We start from the raw sequence: 9,134 nt of genomic DNA on the forward strand, positions 1-9,134 counted from the left end.
CACCCGCCTATGAGGTATACAGAGACAACCACCTATGAGGTATATACAGAGACACCCACCTATGAGGTATACAGAGACACCCGCCTATGAGGTATATACAGAGACACCCGCCTATGAGATATACAGAGACACCCGCCTATGAGGTATACAGAGACACCCACCTATGCGGTATACAGAGACACCGCCTATGAGGTATACAGAGACACCCGCCTATGAGGTATACAGAGACAACCACCTATGAGGTATATACAGAGACACCCGCCTATGAGGTATACAGAGACACCCGCCTATGAGGTATATACAGAGACACCCGCCTATGAGATATACAGAGACACCCGCCTATGAGGTATACAGAGACACCCACCTATGCGGTATACAGAGACACCCACCTATGAGATATACAGAGACACCCGCCTATGAGGTATATACAGAGACACCCGCCTATGAGATATACAGAGACACCCGCCTATGAGGTATATACAGAGACACCCGCCTATGAGGTATATACAGAGACACCCGCCTATGAGATATACAGAGACACCCGCCTATGAGGTATACAGAGACACCCACCTATGCGGTATACAGAGACACCGCCTATGAGGTATACAGAGACACCCACCTATGAGGTATACAGAGACGCCCGCCTATGAGGTGCACAGAGACACCCGCCTATGAGGTATACAGAGACACCCGCCTATGAGGTATACAGAGACACCCGCCTATGAGGTATACAGAGACACCCGCCTATGAGGTATACAGAGACACCCGCCTATGAGGTATATACAGAGACACCCGCCTATGAGGTATACAGAGACACCCGCCTATGAGGTATATACAGAGACACCCGCCTATGAGGTATATACAGAGACACCCGCCTATGAGGTATACAGAGACACCCGCCTATGAGGTATACAGAGACACCCGCCTATGAGGTATACAGAGACACCCACCTATGAGGTATACAGAGACACCCGCCTATGAGGTATACAGAGACACCCACCTATGAGGTATACAGAGACACCGCCTATGAGGTATACAGAGACACCCACCTATGAGGTATACAGAGACACCCGCCTATGAGGTGCACAGAGACACCCGCCAATGAGGTATATACAGAGACACCCACCTATGAGGTATACAGAGACACCCACCTATGAGGTATACAGAGACACCCGCCTATGAGGTGCACAGAGACACCCGCCAATGAGGTATATACAGAGACACCCACCTATGAGGTATACAGAGACACCCGCCTATGAGGTATACAGAGACACCCACCTATGAGGTATACAGAGACACCCGCCTATGAGGTATACAGAGACACCCACCTATGAGGTATACAGAGACACCCGCCTATGAGGTATATACAGAGACACCCGCCTATGAGATATATACAGAGACACCCACCTATGAGGTATACAGAGACACCCGCCTATGAGGTATACAGAGACATTAGACTATGAGGTATATACAGAGACACCCGCCTATGAGGTATATACAGAGACACCCACCTATGAGGTATACAGAGACACCGCCTATGAGGTATACAGAGACACCCGCCTATGAGGTATATACAGAGACACCCGCCTATGAGGTATACAGAGACACCCGCCTATGCGGTATACAGAGACACCCGCCTATGCGGTATACAGAGACACCTGCCTATGAGGTATATACAGAGACACCCACCTATGAGGTATACAGAGACACCCGCCTATGAGGTATATACAGAGACACCCGCCTATGAGGTATATACAGAGACACCCGCCTATGAGGTATATACAGAGACAACCACCTATGAGGTATACAGAGACACCGCCTATGAGGTATACAGAGACACCCGCCTATGAGGTATACAGAGACACCCGCCTATGAGGTATATACAGAGACACCCGCCTATGAGGTATACAGAGACACCCGCCTATGAGGTATATACAGAGACACCCGCCTATGAGGTATATACAGAGACACCCGCCTATGAGGTATATACAGAGACACCCGCCTATGAGGTATATACAGAGACACCCGCCTATGAGATATACAGAGACACCCACCTATGAGGTATACAGAGACACCCACCTATGAGGTATACAGAGACACCCGCCTATGAGGTATATACAGAGACACCCGCCTATGAGGTATACAGAGACACCCGCCTATGAGGTATATACAGAGACACCCGCCTATGAGGTATATACAGAGACACCCGCCTATGAGGTATATACAGAGACACCCGCCTATGAGGTATATACAGAGACACCCGCCTATGAGGTATATACAGAGACACCCGCCTATGAGGTATACAGAGACACCCACCTATGAGGTATACAGAGACACCCGCCTATGAGGTGCACAGAGACACCCGCCTATGAGGTATACAGAGACACCCGCCTATGAGGTATACAGAGACACCCGCCTATGAGGTATATACAGAGACACCCGCCTATGAGGTATATACAGAGACATCCGCCTATGAGGTATATACAGAGACACCCGCCTATGAGGTATATACAGAGACACCCGCCTATGAGGTATACAGAGACACCCGCCTATGAGGTATATACAGAGACACCGCCTATGAGGTATACAGAGACACCCGCCTATGAGGTATATACAGAGACACCCGCCTATGAGGTATATACAGAGACACCCGCCTATGAGGTATATACAGAGACACCTGCCTATGAGGTATATAGAGACACGCGCCTATGAGGTATATACAGAGACACCCACCTATGAGGTATATAGAGACACCGCCTATGAGGTATACAGAGACACCGCCTATGAGGTATACAGAGACACCCGCCTATGAGGTATATACAGAGACACCCGCCTATGAGGTATACAGAGACAGCCGCCTATGAGGTATACAGAGACACCCACCTATGAGGTATATACAGAGACACGCACCTATGAGATATACAGAGACACCCGCCTATGAGGTATATACAGAGACACGCACCTATGAGATATACAGAGACACCCGCCTATGAGGTATATACAGAGACACCCACCTATGAGGTATATACAGAGACACCCACCTATGAGGTATACAGAGACACCCACCTATGAGGTATATACAGAGACACCCACCTATGAGGTATATACAGAGACACCCACCTATGAGGTATATACAGATACATCCGCCTATGAGGTATATACAGAGACACCCACCTATGAGGTATATACAGAGACGCCCGCCTATGAGGTATACAGAGACGCCCGCCTATGAGGTATACAGAGACACCGGCCTATGAGGTGCACAGAGACACCCACCTATGAGGTATATACAGAGACACCCACCTATGAGGTATACAGAGACACCCGTCTATGAGATATACAGAGACACCCGCCTATGAGGTATACAGAGACACCCGCCTATGAGGTATATACAGAGACACCCGTCTATGAGGTATACAGAGACGCCCACCTATGAGGTATACAGAGACGCCCGCCTATGAGGTATACAGAGACACCGCCTATGAGGTATACAGAGACACCCGCCTATGAGGTATACAGAGACGCCCGCCTATGAGGTATACAGAGACGCCCACCTATGAGGTATACAGAGACGCCCGCCTATGAGGTATACAGAGACACCGCCTATGAGGTATACAGAGACACCCGCCTATGAGGTATACAGAGACACCCACCTATGAGGTATATACAGAGACACCCACCTATGAGGTATATACAGAGACACCCGCCTATGAGGTATACAGAGACACCCGCCTATGAGGTATACAGAGACACCCGCCTATGAGGTATACAGAGACACCCGCCTATGAGGTATACAGAGACACCCGCCTATGAGGTATACAGAGACACCCGCCTATGAGGTATACAGAGACACCCGCCTATGAGGTATACAGAGACACCCGCCTATGAGGTATACAGAGACACCCGCCTATGAGGTATACAGAGACACCCACCTATGAGGTATATACAGAGACACCCGCCTATGAGGTATACAGAGACACCCGCCTATGAGGTATATACAGAGACACCCGCCTATGAGGTATACAGAGACACCCGCCTATGAGGTATACAGAGACACCCGCCTATGAGGTATACAGAGACACCCGCCTATGAGGTATACAGAGACACCCACCTATGAGGTATATACAGAGACACCCGCCTATGAGGTATACAGAGACACCCGCCTATGAGGAATACAGAGACACCCGCCTATGAGGTATACAGAGACACCCGCCTATGAGGTATACAGAGACACCCACCTATGAGGTATACAGAGACACCCGCCTATGAGGTATACAGAGACACCCACCTATGCGGTATACAGAGACACCGCCTATGAGGTATACAGAGACACCCACCTATGAGGTATACAGAGACACCCGCCTATGAGGTATACAGAGACACCCACCTATGAGGTATATACAGAGACACCCACCTATGAGGTATATACAGAGACACCCGCCTATGAGGTATATACAGAGACACCCGCCTATGAGGTATATACAGAGACACCCGCCTATGAGGTATACAGAGACACCCGCCTATGAGGTATACAGAGACACCCGCCTATGAGGTATATACAGAGACACCCGCCAATGAGGTATATACAGAGACACCAGCCTATGAGGTATACAGAGACAACCACCTATGAGGTATATACAGAGACACCCACCTATGAGGTATATACAGAGACACCCGCCTATGAGGTATACAGAGACACCCGCCTATGCGGTATACAGAGACACCCGCCTATGAGGTATATACAGAGACACCCACCTATGAGGTATATACAGAGACACCCGCCTATGAGGTATACAGAGACACCGCCTATGAGGTATACAGAGACACCCGCCTATGAGGTATACAGAGACAACCACCTATGAGGTATATACAGAGACACCCGCCTATGAGGTATACAGAGACACCCACCTATGAGGTATATACAGAGACGCCCGCCTATGAGGTATACAGAGACACCTGCCTATGAGGTATACAGAGACACCTCCTATGAGGTATACAGAGACACCCGCCTATGAGGTATACAGAGACGCCCGCCTATGAGGTATACAGAGACACCCGCCTATGAGGTATACAGAGACACCCGCCTATGAGGTATATACAGAGACACCCACCTATGAGGTATATACAGAGACACCCGCCTATGAGGTATACAGAGACACCCACCTATGCGGTATACAGAGACACCGCCTATGAGGTATACAGAGACACCCACCTATGAGGTATACAGAGACACCCGCCTATGAGGTATACAGAGACGCCCGCCTATGAGGTATACAGAGACACCCGCCTATGAGGTATACAGAGACACCCGCCTATGAGGTATACAGAGACACCCGCCTATGAGGTATACAGAGACACCCGCCTATGAGGTATACAGAGACACCCGCCTATGAGGTATACAGAGACACCCACCTATGAGGTATACAGAGACACCCGCCTATGAGGTATATACAGAGACACCCGCCTATGAGGTATATACAGAGACACCCGCCTATGAGGTATACAGAGACACCCGCCTATGAGGTATACAGAGACACCCGCCTATGAGGTATACAGAGACACCCACCTATGAGGTATATACAGAGACACCCGCCTATGAGGTATATCCCGAGATACCGCCTATGAGGTATATACAGAGACACCCGCCTATGAGGTATATACAGAGACACCCGTCTATGAGGTATACAGAGACACCCACCTATGAGGTATACAGAGACACCCGCCTATGAGGTATACAGAGACACCCGCCTATGAGGTATACAGAGACACCCGCCTATGAGGTATACAGAGACACCCACCTATGAGGTATACAGAGACACCCGCCTATGAGGTATATACAGAGACACCCGCCTATGAGGTATACAGAGACACCCGCCTATGAGGTATATACAGAGACACCCGCCTATGAGGTATATACAGAGACACCCGCCTATGAGGTATACAGAGACACCCGCCTATGAGGTATACAGAGACACCCGCCTATGAGGTATACAGAGACACCCGCCTATGAGGTATATACAGAGACACCCGCCTATGAGGTATACAGAGACAACCACCTATGAGGTATATACAGAGACACCCACCTATGAGGTATATACAGAGACACCCACCTATGAGGTATACAGAGACACCCGCCTATGAGGTATATACAGAGACACCCGCCTATGAGGTATATACAGAGACACCTGCCTATGAGGTATACAGAGACAACCACCTATGAGGTATATACAGAGACACCCACCTATGAGGTATATACAGAGACACCCACCTATGAGGTATACAGAGACACCCGCCTATGAGGTATATACAGAGACACCCGCCTATGAGGTATACAGAGACACCCGCCTATGAGGTGCACAGAGACACCCGCCAATGAGGTATATACAGAGACACCCACCTATGAGGTATACAGAGACACCCACCTATGAGGTATACAGAGACACCCGCCTATGAGGTGCACAGAGACACCCGCCAATGAGGTATATACAGAGACACCCACCTATGAGGTATACAGAGACACCCACCTATGAGGTATACAGAGACACCCGCCTATGAGGTATACAGAGACACCCACCTATGAGGTATACGGAGACACCCGCCTATGAGGTATATACAGAGACATTAGACTATGAGGTATATACAGAGACACCCGCCTATGAGGTATATACAGAGACACCCGCCTATGAGGTATATACAGAGACACCCACCTATGAGGTATACAGAGACACCGCCTATGAGGTATACAGAGACACCCGCCTATGAGGTATATACAGAGACACCCACCTATGAGGTATACAGAGACACCCACCTATGAGGTATACAGAGACACCCACCTATGAGGTATATACAGAGACACCCGCCTATGAGGTATATACAGAGACACCCGCCTATGAGGTATATACAGAGACACCCGCCTATGAGGTATACAGAGACACCCGCCTATGAGGTATATACAGAGACACCCGCCTATGAGGTATACAGAGACACCCGCCTATGAGGTATATACAGAGACACCCGCCTATGAGGTATATACAGAGACATCCGCCTATGAGGTATATACAGAGACACCCGCCTATGAGGTATATACAGAGACACCCGCCTATGAGGTATATACAGAGACACCCGCCTATGAGGTATATACAGAGACACCCGCCTATGAGATATACAGAGACACCCACCTATGAGGTATATACAGAGACACCCGCCTATGAGGTATATACAGAGACACCTGCCTATGAGGAATACAGAGACGCCCGCCTATGAGGTATATACAGAGACACCCACCTATGAGGTATATACAGAGACACCCACCTATGAGGTATATACAGAGACACCCACCTATGAGGTATATACAGAGACACCGCCTATGAGGTATACAGAGACACCCACCTATGAGGTATATACAGAGACACCGCCTATGAGGTATATACAGAGACACCCGCTTATGAGGTATACAGAGACACCCGCCTATGAGGTATACAGAGACACCCGCCTATGAGGTATATACAGAGACACCCGCCTATGAGGTATACAGAGACACCCACCTATGAGGTATACAGACACACCCGCCTATGAGGTATATACAGAGACACCCGCCTATGAGGAATACAGAGATGCCCACCTTTGAGGTATACAGAGACACCCACCTATGAGGTATACAGAGACACCCACCTATGAGGTATACAGAGACACCCACCTATGAGGTATACAGAGACACCCGCCTATGAGGTGCACAGAGACACCCGCCTATGAGGTATACAGAGACACCCACCAATGAGGTATATACAGAGACACCCACCTATGAGGTATATACAGAGACACCCACCTATGAGGTATATACAGAGACACCGCCTATGAGGTATACAGAGACACCCGCCTATGAGGTATACAGAGACACCCGCCAATGAGGTATACAAAGACACCCGCCTATGAGGTATACAGAGACACCCGCCTATGAGATATACAGAGACAACCGCCTATGAGGTATACAGAGACACCCGCCTATGAGGTATATACAGAGACACCCGCCTATGAGGTATATACAGAGACACCCGCCTATGAGGTATACAGAGACACCCGCCTATGAGGTATACAGAGACACCCGCCTATGAGGTATATACAGAGACACCCGCCTATGAGGTATACAGAGACACCCGCCTATGAGGTATATACAGAGACACCTGCCTATGAGGTATATACAGAGACACCCGCCTATGAGGTATATACAGAGACACCCGCCAATGAGGTATATACAGAGACACCCGCCTATGAGGTATACAGAGACACCCACCTATGAGGTATACAGAGACACCCACCTATGAGGTATATACAGAGACACCCGCCTATGAGGTATACAGAGACACCCGCCTATGAGGTATATACAGAGACACCCGCCTATGAGGTATACAGAGACACCCGCCTATGAGGTATATACAGAGACACCCGCCTATGAGGTATATAGAGACACCCACCTATGAGGTATATACAGAGACACCCGCCTATGAGGTGCACAGAGACACCCACCTATGAGGTATATACAGAGACACCCGCCTATGAGGTATATACAGAGACACCCACCTATGAGGTATATACAGAAACACCTGCCTATGAGGTGCACAGAGACACCCGCCTATGAGGTATATACAGAGACACCCGCCAATGAGGTATACAGAGACATTAGCCTATGAGGTATATACAGAGACACCCACCAATGAGGTATATACAGAGACACCCGCCAATGAGGTATACAGAGACATTAGCCTATGAGGTATATACAGAGACACCCGCCTATGAGGTATACAGAGACACCCGCCTATGAGGTATACAGAGACACCCGCCTATGAGGTTTACAGAGACACCCGCCTATGAGGTATACAGAGACACCCGCCTATGAGGTATACAGAGACACCCACCTATGAGATATACAGAGACACCCGCCTATGAGGTGCACAGAGACACCCGCCTATGAGGTGCACAGAGACACCCGCCTATGAGGTATACAGAGACACCCACCTATGAGGTATACAGAGACACCCGCCTATGAGGTATACAGAGACACCCGCCTATGAGATATACAGAGACACCCGCCTATGAGGTATACAGAGACACCCACCTATGAGGTATACAGAGACACC

Source organism: Engystomops pustulosus, chromosome 7 (assembly GCF_040894005.1).
Source record: "Engystomops pustulosus chromosome 7, aEngPut4.maternal, whole genome shotgun sequence".
In the NCBI taxonomy this organism is placed as follows: Eukaryota; Metazoa; Chordata; class Amphibia; order Anura; family Leptodactylidae; genus Engystomops; species Engystomops pustulosus.